This window comes from Protobothrops mucrosquamatus, unplaced genomic scaffold (assembly GCF_001527695.2).
Source record: "Protobothrops mucrosquamatus isolate PMUCROS unplaced genomic scaffold, P.Mucros_1.0 scaffold237, whole genome shotgun sequence".
NCBI classification, from domain to species: Eukaryota; Metazoa; Chordata; class Lepidosauria; order Squamata; family Viperidae; genus Protobothrops; species Protobothrops mucrosquamatus.
The window spans coordinates 506,900-529,672 of NW_015386587.1; the positions used below are offsets into that span (position 1 = coordinate 506,900).

The following is a 22,773-nucleotide window of genomic DNA, read 5'->3' on the forward strand; positions in this document are numbered from 1 at the left end:
GAAAAAGAAGAAAATATTTATAGTAAAGTATATTTTCCTCTATTCATGGATAAATGGAATTCCAGCTTCTCCGACAGATGGATCTCCAGTTTCTGCTTAAATACAAGACAGTCTGTTCTAGTGTCAAACAGCTTTTATCATTAGGAATTTTCATTAAATGTTTGGGGCAGCAAAGAACAATTTTTTTGTATCTTGTGATTGATAGTCATTGATACATACAGAGGTAGAAAGAATAATTCGTATTCCTAGCTAATCATAAAAAGTGTTTTCCCAAGAACTGAACATTTACTGAATGTGTTACACAGCCTTCAGGAGCTATTTTATAAGACTTCAGTATCTTCTTCTTCCTTACTCTTCCTGAGATGTTCCAGTATAACCTGTATAAACCCTAAACTAAGTGGGAATAAGAATATTTCCTCTGTCCACTGCACACGTTTTTGTCATTTGTTAATTTATGTGAATGCCCACAACAATAGTGAACTAGCATGGAAGTAGTTAAGAAATTACATCTGCAAAGAGAAGAGTGGCCTGGAGCATACTATCTTTAAAGAAATAGCTGATGGAAATATGGAACATTTCTGAAGCGTGAGCACTAATGGAAAATACCTGATTTAAAGAAAGAGAGTGCAATTCTTGAAGTTTTACATTTTCTATGAAAGACAAATGTACAATGAAGGTTGAGCATGGAATGATGGGGAAATGGAAATGTTATTATACTTGTAGCTTTATGAATTAAATTACAGATCTCATGTCTGCCAACACTAAGATGTTGATAATGTCTTGAAATTGGAGTGAAAAGCATTCATAGGGAAATGTTCTATCTCATTTAAATTAAGTGTAGAAAAAAAATGAACTTCAAAAGGAAAACTTTTTAACATTAAGGTTAACATGATATTAAGAGTTTTAGCATAGATAAGTGGCAAGACAGTGGTTGGTTATTAAAGCATGAGAGGACAGTCTTAAAGTGAATCAGATATGAGCATAACATAATTGATTCACTGAGTTTTCTATCCCTAATGGGAAATAATGAAATGGGTTACCTGTGCTTCCAGTGTGCAATCTCTGACCCCCTTTTATATGATCCCCTAGAGTCCCCTGTAATCATGTTTGTTGCAAATTGGTGATGTAATGTTTTCACATCTTTGAAAAAATAAGTCAAACAGTAATACAGTAAGATTTAGTATAGAATTAAGTAACAACAAAAATGTTTATTTATTAAATTTTTATTTATTAAATTTTTATTTATTAAATTTTTATGCCAGCCATCTCTTATATATACAAGCTGACTCTGGGCAGCTTACATTGTTTAAAACTCTTGTTCTAATTCCGGGTAAACAAAATCACCCACTGTACTATTTCACTCTCCCTTCTCTGCCGTCCACTATTTGTTTAAGGCAAAGATTTTGAGCATGTCTCTATCAATTCAATTTAAAAAACACATACATTTGCTCTAAACCTAAATAAGGAATTGTAGTACATAATAGCTACAGATAAAACTGATGATACACTTGATTTTTTTCCACTGATTTTTTCAATTTAAACTTTAATGGGAAATAGTATAGAAATCAAATAATTAGCTAGTTAACTAATTAATTGAAAAGGGAAGGAAAAGGAATAAATATGGTCCTTCATGCCAAACCTCTGATTGCTTTTCTTTTTGGATAATTAATTGAAGTTGCCTGTATGTATTTCTTGGTTGCTGTACAAGTATCTGGATATGGCTTGTACTTTAAAACAATTCCATTTGGAAATTCATCTAAAGAGGAACTTTTCAGAACACCTGTTTTACATAGGAATTGTGGTACATGTTTGATACTGAATTAAAGATGAACACTTGATGGAAGCATTCAAATGCAACTAAGAGCACAGAATAATTCATCTATAAATAGTATCAGCTTTTAGTATAACAATAGATATGCCTTCGCCTATCTTTTCATGGGAAAAGTAACACCTACAAGCTCAGATTTGAGAGGAAAATGAATTTTTAAATCTTAATAAAATGTTTCAAGAGAGATATATTCAGGAGGTTTATTCTACAAAATTATTAAAGCAATAGCTTAGTACGCTGTCTAAATAGATTTCCAGTTTTAAGCATTGGTCTCAGACCTGGGTTCTAAATCACAAATTCTTATTATTTAAAATTATAAATAAAACATGAATAAAAACACTGCAGTCTATGCCTAATAGAATGGGACACAAATGTACAATTGAAGGCTGAGATTTGACCCAGTACCTTCTTGTTTTACAATTTACTCATTAAGGTTGATACATCTTTCACACTTACCTTGAAATAATATCCATTTAATGAATAGAATCTATTGCAATCTTGCGAAGGGAGGGAGGGAGGGAGGGAGGGATGGAACTCAGATATATCTATATAAAGTATCTCTGTCTATAACTCTGTACAGTATCTATTGGGGCAAGGGTAGCCTCAATTTGTTGCCAAAAAAGTATTTTTATACAGACCTTTCATGATATAGATAATCAAGCAACAAATCAGCGAACACCTAGAGGCAAACAAAGTCATTACCAAAAGCCAACACGGGTTTGTCAAAAATAGATCATGCCAGGCAAAACCTATTGCATTCTTTGACCAGGTGACAAAGTTAGTGGACCAGAGGAATGCTGTGGATATAATTTACTTGGACTTCAGTAAGGCATTTGATAAAGTAGACCACAACCTACTAACTTGATAAAAATGTGGGTTAGACAGCATCACCACAGATGGATTCGTAACTGGCTGACCGGCCGTACTCAGCGTGTGGTCCTCAATGGCACTGCATCTACATGGAGGGAAGTGTGTAATAGGATGCCCCAGGGCTCTGTTCTGGGCCCAGTGCTCTTCAATATCTTCATCAATGATTTGGATGAGGGGATAGATGGGGTATTTATCAAATTGGCAGATGACACCAAGCTGGCAGGAATAGCCAACACTCCAGAAGATAGGCTTAAGTTACAGGAGGATCTTGATAGACTTGAACACTAGGCGCTATCTAACAAAATGAAATTCAATGGTGAAAAAAGTAAGGTTCTACATTTAGGCAAGAAAAAGCAAATGTACAGGTATAGTATGGGGGGTACCTTGCTCAATAGTAGTAACTGTGAGAGGGATCTCGGAGTCCTAATGGACAATCACTTAAATATGAACCAGCAGTGTGCTGCAGCTGCCAAAAAAGCCAACACATTGCTGGGCTGCATTAACAGAGGGATAGAGTCAAGATCTCGTGAAGTATTAATACCACTTTACAATGCCTTGGTAAGGCCACACTTGAAATACTGCATCCAGTTTTGGTCACCACAATGTAAAAAAAGATGTTGAGACTCTAGAAAGAGTACAGAGAAGAACAACAAAGATGATTGTTGCTGAAGGCTAAAACATATAAGGAACGGTTGCTGGAATTTGGGTATCTCCAATGAAAAGAAGGACTAGGGGTGACATGATAGCAGTGTTCCAATATCTCAGGGGTTGCCACAAAGAAGAGGGAGTAAAGCTATTCTCCAAAGCACCAGAAGGCAAGACCAGAAGCAACGGATGGAAACTAACCAAAGAGAGAAGCAACCTAGAACTAAGGAGAAATTTCCTGACAGTTAGAACAATTAATCAGTGGAACAACCTGCCTCCAGAACCTGGGAATGCTCCAACATTGGAAGTTTTTAAGAAGAGTCTGGACAGCCATTTATCTGAAATGGTATAGGGTTTTCTGCCTGAGCAGGGAGTTGGACTAGATGACCTCCGAGGTCCCTTCCAACTTTATTACTATTACTATATATTTTCAAAATTCTTGCTGTGCCTGCTGTTCCTCCAAAAGGATTTCTGCTGTAAATATTTCATTAAGACCAACAACCAGTTTAAGCATTCCAGTTACTTGCATAATGCCATTGTAATTCTTTATTTTCCTTTCTATCTGATATAGAACATGTTCTCAAACTTTGGAAGCCACATAAACCATTAATCTTTAAATATCAAAACCAATGATGGACACAAAACTGATCAAGAGACCAAGCTTTATTGTGTGTTTGAGTGATTTATTTTTTTAAAAAAAGCTTTCGGTTTTTCAAACCCCATCAAGTTCTTTTAGAACTCCAGGTTTTTACAGATTTATGTATATATAAAAAGATCTTTCAATATTCTGGTTGTTGAAATGTTATCAAATTTGAGGTTACAAGTTTTCTTCACAGCTAATGGGGAATTAAATTGTATGTATTAAAACACACACAAATATACATACCAAGAATATTATTTCTTCTTACTGTTTCCATAGTAATAATATTATGCATGGTTGGCATGTTTTCCATTTTCAAAATGTATTGAATTTATATAAACCTTTACAGTATTGCAGTATTATTTCAGTTATTAGTCAAAACCATCTTTGGAAGCATGCTTCTTAAAGTGTTTGAATGCTGCAGAAAAATAGAATTTGGCCATATTTAGCAATTGGAGGCATTCAAGCATGAAAAGTATTTAGAACGTCTTTGTAACTTTTGTCAAATATACTGGGCCACATAGGCAAAACATACTTATTTGGGCAGGCATCCAAAGTGCTCAGAAATCCTACTGTCAAGTGCTTCTTTAAGGAATTTGAACTTCAATTTCAACCATGTATCTAATTAAAAAAACACTTTGCCAAGTAATGGCAAAGTTTATATTTTAGAGTATACAGAAAAATTTAATACAGAGTCCTGGAATGCTCAATAAAAGTATGCTGCAATGAAGCTTGAACTTTTGATATTATTCCCTTCAAAACAAAAATCTGTCCAAGGAAAGCTCTAGTATTTACTAGGGAATAATTTGTAATGATTGTCCATCTACTTGCAGATGTAGGGAAACAAAAAGAGATCCTTATACATGGCTTTAACTGTTATCATCTCTGAATTCTACTAATTTGTCCCAATCTTATTCTGCTATAATAATAAATTAGATCTTAATAATTAAGAAACAACTTTATTTGGTATGTCAAAAGCGCATAATTGAAAGAATAAATTGTGTCCTGTTCCTGACATAATAGTATTTTATAAGAGGTTTGTTGATTTCTATACATCAGTCATATAAGTGACAAGATTAGTATCCTTTGTTAATTATTAGAACCTTCTATGAGGGGCAAGGAAGGAAACACATAGCTTAAAGTATTTCATTTTCTGAATTGTCCCATACACATTTTTTTAAAAAAAATGCCAGTGGAAAAACATTGAAAGGGTGGTTCTGCCTGCAGAGTTACACAACAAGGTGAGATTTCCTTTTGGATTTTATAAATAACTCAGAATCTTCTGGAGTGGGCAACAACACCTAAATCAAAGAATCTGATGTTGAAATGTATCTTAGAATATTTATAGTAAACGTCAGCAGGTTTAGGCATGGTCAGGAATTAATTTAGGGATTGAGACAAACAGCCCCAGCATGTTAGGAAAATGTGAAGGGTATAGTACTATATTACCCTCAGTTTGATAGAAGCTAAAAAATCCAGTTGAAATGGGCTTTGGTTCCCAGAATATTCATAAGGATGTTGTCATAGATATTGATGCTGAGTGGTAGTGCCCTCAAGGATTTGATTGCTATATATCCAATTTCAGTATGTGCATTTATAGCTGCAATGTCATATCAGCAGAATAGGATTCTGTCAAGATCTTAGGGTTAGAATCTGGTTTCATAGTTTTGGGTTTATCCTCTTCTATTTCTTCCTCCTCTTTCTTATCAGCCTCATCTCAACAGGTTATAATTGACCTTTAAGCTGGGTCTCATATAGTAAAATGCCTGTATATTATATGATGCTCAGTACATTCCGATAATATGCACAATTATTAAAATAATTTTAATTATTTAATTATTAAAAATAAAAATAACTAAATCCACACTTTTATTTTTTAAAAAACTTATTAAATATATATTCTATGTAGGTCACATTAATTTACAGTCTCAGTTTGCATATGCACTTTTTATTAAAATGATATATGTCCAAGACATGCTGCTATCCTTTTTAAAGTTCCTTTCTTTCCTTCTTTGTATGAAAAGCATAACAAATCCCTGAACTAATTAACCTCTTCACTTATGGCTCACCAATGAAAAGAGTCAGGTAGATGTTGGGAAGAAGAACACTAATATAGTGAGTAACTGCTTAGGCTCTTTTATGTCACATTATGGTTTAATGCAAGATTACCCAATTTTGTCAATTTCCATTATTCACTTCAGCTCCCAGAATTCATCAGCTGCCATGGCCGCTGTTGAAATCTGTCTATCTATCTATCTGCCTGTCTTAATGCTTGACAGTAATGATCTTTCTTATTCTCATTTTGTGTCTTCTAGTCTTGACTCCTGGTGACTTTTGCAACAAGTCTTTGCAGTTTTGTACTGCCTTTATATTTAAGAATCAAGTAGAACTTTTGTAATGACACTTTTAGTGTAAGATCTAAGATGCAGTTGAAGGTCTTTACCAGAAAGGGTGGTTTCTAGATTATTAAAAAAGTGCTTGTCCGATGAAAATGAGTCATGAAAATGAACAACAAGGGCTTTCACTTCTTCAGAAAGTTGATTTTGTTTCAATGCTGTTTTAATCTTAATACTAAGTTAACTTTCTGCTTCTATTATTTATATTGGTAATGGATTTATAGTTTCATTTAGAATGTATAAATTTGAATTTATAAAGACTTGAATCATTTACAGATTCATTACAGAATCCTTTGGATTTGGGTGGATTGTAGGATAAGAAAGTTGAGTTCATGTAGAACATTCTTACCATATTTTTGTAATATTTTTAACCTTTAATGCTGTATTTTAACCTTTAAAACTATATTCACACAAGACTCAGATATTGTAGTACCATGACCTGTCGTTCTGATTTTTTTCATAAATTATTACTCATCTCATTTTATGGGCAAATTATTTCATAGCATTATATAACTTTTATTACATATAAAATGTAATTTTGAAATGAAATGAAAATTCAAATCTGAACTTGTGGTTTGCATCAGCATTTCACATTAGATACTAAGCAGAAGCGTACATTTTAATTTGGTTAGGTTTTATCTGCTTCTGATGTTGAACTATGGTTTGACATATTGGATGTGAAATATCAGTGTACAATATTAACCCGGGGCCCCATTTCCTGATTGTATAGCTAACTGGCAAGGTATCCTGCTCTTTAATCTGGATTGACTGATATGGATGGCTATAGAAATTGAATAAATAAATAAATAGTAAAACGGTTTGTTGAATATTTGCATATTTATATTAGATACATATTGACAACCAGAACTTGCAGGTAGTGCTTTTTATGTTATTTTATATTTATATAGATATACATATTATCAGCAGCAATTTAAATCTATCCACCATAGTATATATTTATTCATCATGTTTATACATGAAATAAAAAGGTCTCTTTGTGAAGATTACCGTCCATGATTTGCCATGATGGTCCAATGTGGACTGATAGATAATTATTGTTCAAATTTTCAATGTAAGGCTAAGACTAGGCCCTTAGATGCCCAGTGGGCTTCCAAGCCTAAGGGAGCGCTAAAACCTGTTTCTTTTTTCTGCTTCTATTTTATAACAATATTACTGCAACCTTTATAATTTTAATGACTTTTTTTAGTTGGGATTTTTTTTTAAAAAAGAAAGCTTGAACTACATGCTGCATCCTAGTTAGTTTTATATATTTTCAGTATTTCCTTTGGAAAATAAAGTAATACAACAGATTTGTCCACTACAGTTGTAAAAAAACATTGTCGTGTTAGTGTGCATGCATGTGTGTTTACTTATTTAGGGCTATGCTAGTTGTTCATGCTTTATAGTATGCTTTGCATGGTGGATGTAATACGATATGCATCAGAAAGGTGCTAATATTGCTTTGAGGCCTAACTGGCAGTTATAGTAGCATCTGCACTGAAGTTACTTCCCGCTAGTTTATCAGCAGGAAAAGAGCTTAGTACAGTGCAGAGTAATAGAGGTGTTTCAGTTTTAGAAAGTGGGGGGGGGGGAGAGAAGGGAGAGATGTTGTTTCAAATAAAGTACCTCTTTAAAACTTTGAACAACCCTTAATTTTATACAAAAATACAGCTTAGATAAATAGGAGAAGTCCAAACATTTCTTTGATTATATGGGTAGGAAGTAATGTGACTTTACATAGAGCAAAGCAACTACTATTTTGCTAATCCGAATGTTGAAATAGTCTAAATGACTAACTGTAACTAAGTATAAACAAAGAACTTGTCCAATTTTTTTAAAATAAAGGTTCTTAATAAAAATGAAAATAGCATAATATATATATATTTAACAATAATAAACACATTGAAATTTTTATATATTTTTACTGTAAATAGTTTATTTTCTCCTTACCTTACATTAGCAGTAATCTGAATTAACTGAACAGTTTAGAAAAATCTGGAACTGATTCTCCACTGAATTTCTTAGTTGTTTGAAGTCCATGAGTAGAAAAAGTACACAGTAGTTTTTTCTTGTGTGGGTGATACAGAATATTAATTTTGAATTATCCTACCATGGGCTGTAAAATATAATCCAGACGTTATGTCTTCAAGGCTCAATAGGTTTCTTGCCTTAGGTTCATCCAGAACTATAAACTTTCCAAAACAAAACAGAGGCGTTGCAAGCATTTGACAAGTATGTTTGGAGGGATTCATTTGAACTTGTAAATCACACTTTGTCTGACAGCTTCACCTGGAGTATTTTTCTGTTTGTCCACAGTAGTAGCCATGATATTTCCTACATTAACTACAAGTATTCCCAGAGTGATGTGGACCATGTCCTGCATATCTCATTTAGCACGTTTTCTACTCTGCTATCTACATCCCATGGTTCCATTAAGAAGAAAAGGGTTTCTCTCTGTCCCTACAGTCTTAAGGTGTGTCATCTTCAGGGATCACTTAGTAAAGCCTTCTCAGTTGCTGTACACCTTTTCTGAAATCAGCCCCAATTTGTCTTGGAGTTTTGTAAATTAAGACTTGGCTTCTTCATGTCTCCTGCAGGGTGTGGAGTTTTTGTATTTGGCTTGGTTGTTCTATGATGCTTATATTTTAATCCTGTTACTGTGTTTAGGTATGTAAGCTATTCAGAGCAGCATAGAAGCATTGTAAAATAAAATAATGTTATTATAAAATGTTCGACCACTTTGTAGTTTCAGATCAGTTACTTGAAAATGTGGCTTAATGCTTTGATTGTTGGTGTACTGTGTCCCCCAGGATTGTTTCTTTATTCTAATATTATCTACATGAATTTTTTTTTAGAAATAATTTCAGAATGGTAGGTAATTGCATATGACATTTAACAGTTGCCTTGAATCAGTGTCAAGGCAATCATGGAGTGGATGGGTGGAAGATTAATTTAGGCGACAGAAATATTCCTGGTTAAGAACTGAGCTCTTTTTAATTTTATCTTGAAGAATCAGCTTTGAAGTTTGAGGATATTTCTATATATAATGTTGGAGTTCAAATGTATGGGTAATGATAATAGCCAGGATCCCCTTACCCAGTTTAAAATTCTGTACTAGCTGTTTCTTTTCCAGAGCATGTCAGATCTAGCAACGGTAACACACACCTTACTTGCATTTGAATGGATTATTGCAATATGCTTTACATAGAGTTACCTTTAATAATTCTGTTGAAACTGGTTAGGAATGCAGGTGCAAAGTTGTTAGTGAACTATCTAAACAGATTATACTTATCCACAGATGCATTGGTTCTTTAATTGCTGTGTGGATTTCAGAAACTGGTTAGTTATCTTTAAAACCCTGTTGCCTTAGGGCCCAGTTATGTGTCTATATGGAGATAATAGAATGAGCAGAATGGTATCTTAGATCAATTTGACTAGGTAACACCATTCATCATAGATAGTAAACAAACCAAACTGCACTGAAGAGTTTAGAGGATTGCCCTGTAAATACTAAATGTTCTTTATCTAAAGGATTGAGCACTCCTGCAGCAGAGGTTTTGCACTCCAGTTGTGACACTTAGCCCACAACCTTTACATTTTGTGCTGTTGAAGGTTTGTGACATATTGCTTTTATATTATTTTTTTGCCAGCTGAGCCTGTCCATTTTATATTGCATTCTTTGACATTCTGTAATGGAGTTTTAATATAGGCTTGTGACAAGCATTTCTAACCTATCCTTAATAATATGTAATTCAGGGGTAGGTAGTCATTTTGAGCTACAAACTCATTTGGGGTTTAGAGAGCATGAGGGAACTGGTCTGTTTATTAAATGGATGTCTCACTGGGACAGTTATAAAATATCCATAAACCAGAAAGTGCATAAGTTCTTCAGAATGCTTTGTAGTTTCATATAGAATTTTTGTGTTACCTAAAGGTATTGCCTCAAATTAAGTAGTAGGAGATAATGCTCTGTTTTGTAGCTTGGTAACTTCTAATTTTTAAAAAAACTAAAAAAAAACCCTTCAGAAAAGTAGAGCTGGGCTATCTCCTGCTAAACTTTGAGAGTATTAAAAATATAAATATAAATGCTTATAGATAAATAGCATAAATGAGGGATCTTTTGTTGTAATTTGGTTCCAAATTCATTGATACAGAGTTATATAGAAGTTTAAATTTGTTAGAGTTTTATTGAGCACAATAATAATTTACTGCTTTTGATAGAAAGACCAGACCAACAGTCATAGATCAGAGACCATTACAATTTTTATACAAATTAATAGTCAATAAAGTTATTACCTTGATTCATCGTTATTACGGTTCAAGAAGCATCTTAAATTACATTGTTAGGTAAAACTGGGAGGAAATTATGATTGATTAGATCTTATATTGTGATGTAGGACACTGAAAAGTATCAAATATTTAATAAAACAATATAGTGTTATTTTTGATATTTTCAGATCTTCACATCTAACAGTAATGTTCACCAATAAAAAAAGTCACAATGACTTTGTAAAATTTGCTTTGTGAAATATATCTAGTATAATTTCATGCCTTCTAATGATTCTCTTTTGATATCTGCTCTACTGCTTACCTTCTCTCAAGTTAATTAATCTCTTATTACTTGCAACAACAAGTAGTGCCATTTAAATGAGAAGCATAATTCTGCTAATAGAAAGTATGGACATAATCAGAACATTTTAGCACTTGGAGAATTGATTTATGCAGATGTAGGCAAAATTGGGAATGAACATGCTGTTATCCTATTAAACCTCTTTAAGTGTATATATCATTAGAGTACAACATGGTGTATATCACTAAAGTTATAGTCGTATCAGAAGGAATGGACATCCTGATGATAGAACCTTGAACTTATTTCTGAGTAATGACAGTTAAATATTTGCAGTTCAAGAGTTTTCAGACTTTGTCCAGGCAGATTTGGAATGGGGGTAAGGAATCACAAGGGCAACAATGAAAATACAGTTGTGCAGCTTAGTGCTCATTGCTGTTTTTCAGTTAAGATTGGCAAATGAAAATAAACAAATGAAACAACTGCATGGATTTGTTGCAAAATGATTAAAGTTCAATCCAGAAAGTATTGTCTACTAGTATGATAAATAAATCTTATCTTAGAGATAGAAAGCTGAAAATAACATGCAAAAATTGGTAGAGGGGGATTTTATTGTAATTATAAAAATCATAGATATTTTGGTTCTTGCTGCGTTCAGAATTACAAAGTTAAACTATATTGTTTCTTGATTTCATATAGAAAAAAGTTCCAGTTAAACAATTTAATGTTTTAAAATAAAAATAAATAAATAAATAAAATTGCAGGTCAGGGACAGGTGGAAAGAAGATAGTTCTGTTTTATGGGTATTGTGCAGGAATTTGGATGCTCAGTTTTGTTTTAGAAGCTGTATACTAGAGTAGATAAAATGCTTATTTTAGAACATTTGTATTACAGTCTTAGGTTTATTAAGTTTAAACATAGATAAATTCCACTTACTTTGTTCAAATAATTTTTATTATTTAACATTTATATTAATACATTTTATTGTTTAGAGTGCAAATGAAATTTCACTGTATTCAGATTCCTGGTGTTCTTAGGCAGATGGTAATTGTCTTTAAATTGTATGCCAAAATGTTACAGATAAATGCTATTTTTTTCTCTTTCTTGTGTTGAAGAGAAAATCAGTATGAACCATTGGACTAGTATTATTTTTAAATGTTGAGGAAGCTGAGTAATTGATTGATAATATCTAAAGTGCCATTATAGCAGTATTAAAATATAAAGGGACTTTTTCAACAAAACTCTCTCTTTCACTCTTTTTTTTTTGTTGCAAGTAACATATTACACATTTTATGGTGAGGATGTATAAAATCTGTTGTTTTCCAAAATACCAGAATGGAGCATCTGGACCACATAAGTCTGGCCGTTGCTGTACACCGTGTTCCACATTAAATTGACTTTTTAGAGGCAAACCTCCCCTGGAAGATCATAAACAATTTCTAGTTGGAGGATTAATTTCTGGAAAAGCTGGTAGACAGTCCTGTAACATCCAGATCAGTGTTATCTGGAGGATAAACACAATGATCTTAACAACAGCAGACTTTCTAATGAATAGTCAGAAATTGTCAGCCTGTTAACTTGTATCTCTGAAAGAAGAGAATATTCTAAAGAACATTTAAACTAAATGGTTAAGACACTAGACAAGAAAGCAGGAGACTGTGACCTTAGGGTTGAAAACTGGCTGGGTAACTTTGGGCTAATGTCACTCTCTCTCTCTGCCAAACTCACCTCACAGGGTTGTTGTTGTGAGGAAAAAAGGCAGAACGCGTATTACATATGTTTGCTACCTTGAGTTATTTATAAAAATAATAAAAGTTCTTTTTTCTAAAAAATTAAATAAACATTGCCAGTGGTCCTTAATGATTGTAGCACATTTCGATCCCCCCAGCTGTCACCATGTGACTAAAATCTGAAGATAGCACTTTTAAAAATGTGTGCCCTTGCTGTGCAAAAATATTGCCAATTCCAGATAAATAAGCACAGACAGAAACATAGGAAAGAATTGTACAATAGTGGTGTTCGTATCAATGGTTTATGTTCACTTTTAAAAATGCAGCAGAAGGAAAAGAGCAGGACCAAAACTATTAGTTCACTATTGGTTGTTGTAAGAAAGAGATGACAGTATTTAACATGGGCTTCAGTTCTGCATTTGCTGGTCTATTTTTTTAAAAAAATTGACAGCCAGCAAAAAGAAACTTTTTGAAGTTTGGATAGAGAATTAGAAAAACATTTTCATGCATGGGTCTGCCTTATATAAAAGTGCCACTCTTTTCTGAAGTTTTAGATGTTTTGGTCTAAAGAATAGGTAAAGAATTTTTTGACAGGGACAATGAATCCTGAGGATTAAGCACAGTATCAGTGAGTGTGACAATGCACAAGGAACAGTCCTTCTCCAGTTAACTAAACAAACAAATAAAAAAAAAAAACCCTATACAAACGTTCTGGATGCCCTTCAAATTAATTGGGTTTATAAAAGTTACAATAACTGTTCTTTCCCCCAAGGGCCAAGAAATTGGCAACTCTTGGTCATTCTGAATAATAATAATAACACTCATCAACTTTTTCTTCATTTCTCCCCTCCCTGCTGGGCAAACAGTGACCTGTTAGAAAAGTGCAAAGTGAACTGCTCCCTAAATAGAAGCCATTTTAAGTCAACAAGAGCAAAGTTACGGGTTCTGCTGCAAATTAGGAAGCTTTGCTGGCATTTGCTGCTGCTGCTGCTGCTGAAAATGATCTGAAATCCTCTCCTGTGGTTCAAAGTAGATTGCCAGCTTCAAGTATAAGGTTATTTTAGTCTCAGATACAGGCTTGTCGCTGCAAGTTGCCAGGTTTCCTGTGGCCACCTCCTCTTGCTAAAGCCGGCCTTTTGCCTAGTATGGTGGGGAACATGTTTTTTATTTGTTTCCAGCTAACCTGCCTTGGTGCTGTTGTCAGCGCCTCTGCTTACTGAAAAGACTAGTTCTCTAGCACTTGAAAAAAGTGTTGCCTTCTCTGGAACAAAGAGGCAGGACTTGAGCATTCGAAGGAAGTGAATGGGATAGGTCAGGAGACTGTACCATTTCTGAACTCCCCTCTTCCTTTTATATTCATCTGTCAGATACAGTAGGCGTGCTCTGTGCCTGTCGAGCTCGCTCGATGCAAAGCAGGGGGAAAACAATCTAAAACGGAGCTGCTGGGACGAAGCTTGCTCCCCTCTCACCCCGATCTTTCTTTCCATTCCCTTCGCTCTCTCTTTGGATGCTATAAGAACTTGGGCTCTAGTTGGGGGCTATTTAAAAACTAACATGGTTTAATCCTCTAACTGCATGTTGGGTAAATTCAAAGCCCGCACATGGTCATCCTCTTGCAAGCGAATAAGTAGCATCCGATGGACATTTTCTCTGCTTACAGCATAGTAATGAATGTCTGACAGGCGCGACCTTTCATAAGACAGCCTACATTATTGGCTTTCTGCCCAGATTATTGCTGCAATCCTATCTGTGATTGGTTATCTCTCTATCATGCCTTGTTTCAGAGGGGAAAAACAGCCCCTTTTTAATAAATCTGTGATGGCTGGCTGCAATATGCTATACTGTAAGTATTTTATTGGAAACGGAAAAGAGTATCATGCTGTAAAGTAGTAGACTGAAGGAGCACATGGCAACGTGATTATGCTGTGAGACATCAGTGAAATGCTGCTTGGTAAATTTTAACCTATCTGTTTTTTCTACAGGTTGGTACTAAGAAGTGCCTTTCCTGACGTCTCTGCTGCTTGGAATCGCTTCTAGAGCAGTCTCTGCTTTTGCCTTGCTTGCTGCCAGCTAGACTGCGACGACACCACATCCACCCTCACCTCTCGCCCAGCCACCCCTCCCCTCTAAGCATCAGGCATTGCCCTAGGCTGCTTTAGTTAATCTTACAGAAATAAAAGTTTGCTGGAAAAGTGAGCAGTCTTCTGCCAGGAAAAGAAAGGGGGTAAAAAATCCAAGAGGAAAGGAAAAAAAGATCCACACCTGTTTCTTGATTTGTTGCTCTAAACTGCTGTATCTGTCTGTGCCAAACTAATCATTACCAATTGCACCACACCAAAAATTAAGAACAAATAATTATTGCAGATTCAGCTGTGTGTGGAGACAACTTTTCCTGAGAGCAGCTTGAAAAATTCTGTGTCCGAGGGTCTGCCACTTTTTTTTGCTGCTTGCGTTTGGGGCTCCAATTCGGCATTCAGAATGGGTTACTGAGAGCACAAGGGTAGTTCGAAGGCACACTTTTAAATGCTCCTCTTACTTTTGATCCTAGCATTTCTCTAAGTTTAACTCCCCCCCTCCCCTTTTGATTGACAGTTTCATGCTGTGACTTTCTAGAGGGAATATCTCTTCCTTGCTGTCGCAACAACACAATTTTACATCTTTTACCATTGGGCTCGGGAACTGGGGAAATATTTTGGAGGTGACATTTTTCATCATTTCCAATCTTATCAGTTTGGCCTTTTTTAATTTGTTCATTTCATTGACAATTTTAACTACCTGTAAAATCTAAACATGGCTGTAAGTGTCACACCAATCCGGGACACAAAATGGCTAACACTGGAAGTATGTCGAGAGTTCCAAAGAGGGACTTGCTCACGACCAGATACGGAATGTAAATTTGCACATCCATCAAAAAGCTGCCAAGTTGAAAATGGACGCGTAATCGCCTGCTTTGATTCATTGAAAGTGAGTAAATATTATCATTCTTTTTAAAGATTTTAAGGCAAAAGCAATAACTAGAACACTGATATTAGTCAAATTATTAAGTTTAATGTGATAGTTTCAGGTCATAAAAGCATCCAGATGTTTGCTTTTATGAAAGAGTATATGATGTAACAATTTTGTTTTAAGGCTGTAGGAAATTTGCAGAAAGATCAGTTTCTATCTTTTTGAAAATGCCCTTATTGTAGAATTACATTGTATTTTTGGTGGAATTTTAAAAGTTGTTTATTTGCTAATCTAGAAGAGGAATCGTGTTTAATCTGTGATAGTGCAAAACAAAAACAAACAACAAATAAACAAAGAGTCAGGTTGCATCTTAAATACTAATGAACTGACGGAAGGTGTGTGCTATTAGAGGCTGCAGCCGGCCTTCTCAAAGGGTCATGGTAGTACTATTTTGAAATCTCATGCTGCAGTAAATTTGTTAATCTTAGGGACAGCACAATTTTCTTCAAAAAGAAAAATGGAAAACTGGGCTCATACAGTGCTTTGTGTGTGCTGGATAAAAATGAAAAGTGGAAGTAATGTCTCTTAATAATTAGTTGCTCCTTAGTGCCATTATGTTTGGATTTCTGCTGTGTAAGAGGGTTGAAGTTCAAGATTTGAGAATACTTCCTTTCCTGAAATTGTGTAAGGTTTGAATATTTTAGTGATATTGTCAATGGAAGAATCATTTGTATAAAAGTTAGCTGGGAAGATCATGGACATTATATTATATAATATATAGTTAATGCACTATTCACTATTCCTTGTTTTTTCAATGGGAGAATAATTATTAAAATGTTTAAAGCTACTGTTTACAAATATGTTTCCACCTTTATTGGTTAGATGACAGTATTTTCCATCCCTGTTTTTTGACATTGGTATCCCAGAATTGTTTCATCCTGCTCTTGCAGACAGTGTTCATTTATGAGAGCATAAACTGCATTGGCTAACTGGATTTGGTTGAGAGACAGGACAGCCCTGTGTGTAATGATGTGGTTAATAATAAATGAATGATTCATGTAGCTCCTTTTCCACTGGTTGAATAATTTGCAAAGAACTGATACTTGTAATATATGAACATGCACTTAGATAGACTGGAAGAGAAATATGTGCTTTTGCTTGTTTTCATTAAAGTGAAATAGTACTACTATTACAACCACATGTTTGGACTTTGGAATTTTACTGCAATGGGGCAGGTTTTCAGCTCAACCTCATGTATGACTGGATTCATTTATATTGACTGGACAGTAGACATCCCCAGTTACACTAGGAAAAGCAAATTCTTTCATCTGTTTGCTTTAGCTAGGGGCTATAGTTGGGTGTGCTATGCTACCGGATAATGCTAAGCAAGATATATACATCTCTATTTTATATACATTGCCATTTTGGAATTATTCATACATAACAGATGATTTTATAGTTCATACGTTGTTGAAGTGCATTATAATTTTTAAACAGATTTAATGCCACAGTTTTAAAGTTTCTTTTTAAGTCAAACTCTGCAGTAGAACTAAATATCTTATTAGGACTGGACCTGCCCTTCCAAAAATGAAAATGTAATTTGTTTATTGCCAGTCCCTCTCCGGGCATTTTTTCCCCAAAACACCTTCAGTAATGTAAAAACCTGCTATTTTGTACCAGGTGAAAAACATTTGTAAATATAGTATTTATTTTACAACTTATTTCCAGTTCAGCTGAGATTCTTCAATGACTTATAATTGTCTTAAGAATTAACTGTAATGCAGAAATATGTGTGTGTGTACATATATATGTATGTATATATATATAGGGGAAGGAAGATCCCTTATATCAGGGGTCTTCAAACTCGGCTCTTTTATGACTCATGGACTTCAACTCCCAGAATTCCTCAACCAGGCATGCTGGCTGAGGAATTCTGGGAGTTGAAGTCCATGAGTCATAAAAGGGCCGCGTTTGAAGACCCCTGCCCTATATCATCTTCAAATGATAAATATTGTAAAATGTTTTGAAACTAATATAAATAAAAAAACTGTCATGTGATCATATAAAGAAACTGCTTGGTACCTGGTATGCCAGAAAATGGAGTGCTACCGGTACTACTGAAAAGAGCATTTAAGCTCTGAGTACTTGTTTCAGCTCAAAAAAGCACAAACTTCATGTTAATATTAAATAGGTTATAGGAGAAATGAGGAAAACAGGATCATTAAGAAGGAATGATGGGAGTTTCTGTTCTACAAAATCTGGAGAATCATGGATGCTCAGCTCTACTTTATTGGAAGGCCAACAAATATAGAATACTCAAATTAAAATTAACAATAACTTGGAAATAAATTGATTATTAATGAGGCTTTGAAAAATTCCAGAGTTTTATAGCCTGTCTGACTACTCTGCAGTGTAATGATGTTAATGTTTTAGTTTCTCTCATTCTCTAGTTAATTTCTAGTCCCATGTATATCACATTACAATAGTCAAACATTAAGATAATCAGAAAATATCTGTTTATATTGGTTAACCTCTTGGCTAGGAGGAAGTCTCTACTGAAATAACAGAAATTCTGTGGGATTTCCAAAGATAGGACCCAATTTAACAGCACTCTCAAACTTCCAAAATAAATCTTTCAGAAATCACCTACTTTGTATATGGATAGGAATATACAAAGTAATAAATAAGTTTATAAATATTTAGATAGGCTGAATGAAGCTTTTTGGCTATTTTTTAAAGGGCTCAAATAATCTGTCACCCTGAGAAGTTGCTGACAATCTTTCATTGTTGACTTTATTTTCATTTATTTTCGACTTCACCTGGGTCAATGTTGCCGACGTCCATGCCCCTTGCCTCGTCCACGACTTTCATGCCCGGTTCCCGCAACGTCCCAGTCTGCATGGTCCCAGGGAAGGGGCCTTGTGGGGGATAGTGTGGGGGAAGGGGCCTTGTGGGGGATAGTGGCGGAGCCTGAATCTGCTGAGGAAGGTGAGCTGGAACTGGAGCCAACGGAGATCGAGGGAGAGACATTGTTGGCTTTGGAGGAATATGGGGAGGAGCAGGCCAAGGCAGGCCAGGGCCTTTCAGGATTGAAGACAGGGAGGAACAGGGGCAGGATGAGCATGAAAGACAGAGCTCAGGTGATGAGCAAGGGCCACCCCTCCTGATCCTTGAGCATGGAGAGTAGAGAGAAGGAGGGAACAATGCAGGCAGGCACGGTTACTCGGGAGGAGAGCGCCCCACCCCTCTCCACAAGGCACACTTGGGGACTGAGACTTAAGGAGATGCTGTGGGGAGGGGCATTTGTCGGAAACAAATGCTGAATTATTGAAGGTTTGTGTGCTGTTGCTGACGTTGGAAACAACTCTCTGATCTCCTGTTCTGTGTTGTGATTTCTACTTGTAAACCCTGAAACTCTGACCATTAGACTGGCTGACAAACTTGATTTGGTGCTCCAAACCTCAGATTGAATTTTGGCTTCTCTTCTGAAACTACTCAGACAAGCTTGTATTCCCACAGACTCGTTAGATTTTGATGTATGCTCCTTTCTTTGTTTTCTACTTGGCCTTGAGTAAATTACTGTTCTAATCTAGCAACTGTGTGTGAGTTGAAACCTGAAAGAGGACTGCTTGTTCCATATACACACTTTTCCTGCCTGAGTGAAAAATGTTTGAAACTACTTGCAGCCAGAGGCTGCTGAAGGTGTGTGTGTGTGTGTGTGTGTGTGTGTGTGTGTGTGTGTGTTGTTACTTACTTTGGGACTTGCCAGATAGTGGGAGCGTTTGAGGAATAATTGGAGCAATAAAGGGGCAGTTTGAACTGTCAGCTGACTATGTTGCATCTGTGCCGTGCCTTGAGTCATCACACTCACCTTGTTGTGTTACTGCCGCATCACCAGCCGTCCCATTAAAGTGAATGGGACTATTGGTGAGTCAACAGCGGGTCAGAGGAGGAGCTGCTGAGGGACAGAGATGATAGTTACTCTTTAAAAATTATGATTTAAATCGAGTTGATTTAAATCAAGCCTTTTTACTAGTGATTTAAATCAAATCCACCCTGACTGAAATTATGTATGTTATGGTGTCCTTATGCTAATCCTAACATTTATGTACTTGTTTCTGACATTATGATGTCATGAGGCATGTTTTGTCATTTTTTTCCCATTATCATGATTATGTCTGGATGCCTATGCATTAAAACATCACTTTTCCTACCATAGACTACCCATATTTATCATAGATGAGTGCACTTGTAGTCAAATAATTGAACTTTTTTTTATGGATGTCTTCACTATCATTTCCTCCTTTTTTGGAATTATTATAAGACTCAGCTGTCTTAATGTGCCTGTGCAAGCAATGAATTTACTTATGGAAAGAACTTCCAGTTTTTGTATTAGTATGCCATTACCACAAGCATGCAGATGTATAAGAAAAGTGATCTTCAGTAATCAATGCTAAAGACATAATTCTAGGATGCAGAGGTTGGTGAAATTAAAAATTGATGAGAAGCATATAGTAATGTAGAGCTTTTATTCTTTTTATTGATTCAGTAGTGTTTTATCATTTTCAGTTTCCCTAAATAATTTTGTAAATAACTTTTCTATAATATGAGGTATATATATATATTAAAAATAAATAAATCCAGAATAAGCCAGAACTTGTGGCACAAATATCAAACAAATGATGTGTGTTAGCTGCTGTGTTACACAAACATGAGGATTCATGGATGTAAAGATCAGTATTGTGCTCAAGAAACATGTTGAAATAATGTCCATACCTTGTTTTGATTGCAAGGCCTTTGAGAAGGCTCTTCATTGCTAATTACAATGTTCTCAACATAGATATAATCCCCAAATATTTTCAGATTTAATATTTTTATTTAGTTACTGTCACTTTCTTGCTTAATCAGAGCATTAGATATAGAATATTCTTCTTTCTCTCCCCCCCCCCAATAAAATGCAACAAGTACTCTAGAGCTATGCCCAGTTCCTGGTGGGCCACAGACTGGTGCTGATCCACTGCCTGGTGGTCAGGGATCCCTGCTTTAGAACTAGAAATGAAAGTGTATAAAAAATCATATAGTTTACTCAAAGCTGAATCTCTCTAATCAAAATGTTAGCATTCTTATGTTCTCTAAGATGAGGATATTTGTAATAAGCCATTCAGTTACATTTTTTATAATTCAGTTTGAAGGTGAATTATTTTACTTTATTTTTGTACATCAGAGCATACCAGATGCCAGTCAAATGTGATTGTCTCCCTGCTAGGCCTAAAAAAATATAATAGCTCAGGTATTTGTTGTTCATAGAAACTTGATATTATTGTAAGCAACTCTCAAATTAACTTTTAATGGTCAGGCTGGTTTGTAAAGGGTTACTATTTTGAACAGATGAATGGCTGCTGAATTAAATTACAAAATACTTAATGTTGTGGAAAATATTGTGAGTAGGTTTCAAAGGTTGAAACAGTTTGTACCTTAAGTTTGGACAAACAATAATTAAGATATACAGGATAGTTAATCTAATAAATTTGATGAAGGTGTGATAAGCATGCAAATTTGTTTTTTTCTTGTACCATCAATTAGAAGTAATTCAGTAGATTAAAGGAATAGGGACTTTGACTAAATTTAGGAAGATATTCCTCATAGTATTAGCTATCTGAATGTGTATGTTTTCTAATGCTGTCTGACTGGTTGTGATTTTCCTTCAATAGAGGCTTTTAAGTGGAATCTGGGTGGCCCCCTATCAGTGACACTGATGTGGATTTCCTGCCTTTGCATGAGGTTAGATTAGATTTCATCCAGCTCGGCAATTATGTGTCCACTGTACTTAGTGTTCCAGGTAAACCAACTCCATTGGCAATGTGATACAAATAATATCTTTCTCTCATGGATATTTACACTTTCAGTGTAACTGCTTGTACAAGTGAAATTTTTAGTGAACCAGGGTCTTTTGTTTTTATTTTGAACATGTACATGTTTATAGAAGAAGGGGTTATTTGAGTTGAATTTAAGGAATATTTGACTTAGACAGAGCCCATTAATGCAGAATGCCTGAGGAGGGCTGAAGTTTTATCTAATTTAAACATTGTTCCTTTCAAGACAATGACATGAATTCACTGGTAATCTTTGGCTATCAATATCCTCTTGTTCTCAGTTGAGGAAATTGTTGATCTTTCTGTTTCCCCATATCCCTTATGGAAATCTAGGTAAAAGTTTGTATTCATAAATATATCCAAGTAGATTACTGTCTTTTACAATGAAAAGCGTCATATACAGGAAGATATAGAGGTCACCAGATAAGTACATAATTTATTCAGAGAAGGAAGTTATTTCTATGCTATTTTAGCAAACACGTTTGAAAGGCTCCAGCAGATTAAAATGGAACAGATTTTGTACCAGATGATGACATATCAAATCCTGATTGATAAACACACAAACACAAGAATAATAAATAAAGTAAATAACAAAAGCGGGAAGAAGAGGTCAACACTTTTGCAAAGGTTTCAATATGTCTTAAATATGTCTTAAAATAATTTCAGGATCTCTTAAAACAAAGCCAGTTTCAAAATTCTTATATGAAATCTCAAGTTTAAGGGTTAGGATTACTAAAATATCATGAAATGTATGAGTGCACTGGGCCTACCTAATAGCATCACCTGAGTTCGGCAAAAGTTACTATTTAATTATAAAAAAAAATGTATATCAGGCTAATACATCAATCCTGGATGGTTCACATAAATTCACAGAATCAGGACAGGAGGACATTTTGCCTGAGATAATCACATTATGCTGCTTAAAGACTAAGAACAGCACTTTACATTGGCCTTTACATTGGCAGCCACTGCAGCTGTCTCAAAATAGGTGAAACATGAGAGATCCTGTCCAGCCAAGTGGTCATATTCAGCAGTAGCCCAGTTTTCTTACATATATTTAAAGGCAGAAGAGCAATTGGTTGTAGGCTAATGTAAAAGTTATTAGCTGAAATGTAGGGTGTGCATCAAGTTAATGCTATGTCAGATTCAAAATTTGATGCCAAATATTGATTTAATCTGTGTTGTTTACTATTAAGAATCATTGGGATTTTTTAAATCTATATTAATACAGTCTATATCTGTAAATTACAACACTCACGTTATGTTCTTTTGTAAATG

The 22,773-nt window shown here is 35.0% G+C and overlaps 1 long non-coding RNA gene across 1 annotated transcript in view; it reads left to right on the top strand.

The window, feature by feature from the left end:
• The window catches only part of LOC107286027, a 30,622-nt gene extending 15,370 nt beyond the window's left edge, over window positions 1–15,252 (top strand). Inside the window, exon 3 of the long non-coding RNA XR_001548844.1 lies at window positions 14,659–15,252. This is a non-coding gene — a long non-coding RNA (uncharacterized LOC107286027). The remainder of the gene's footprint in view (window positions 1–14,658) is intronic.
• Window positions 15,253–22,773: the final 7,521 nt, after the last annotated feature.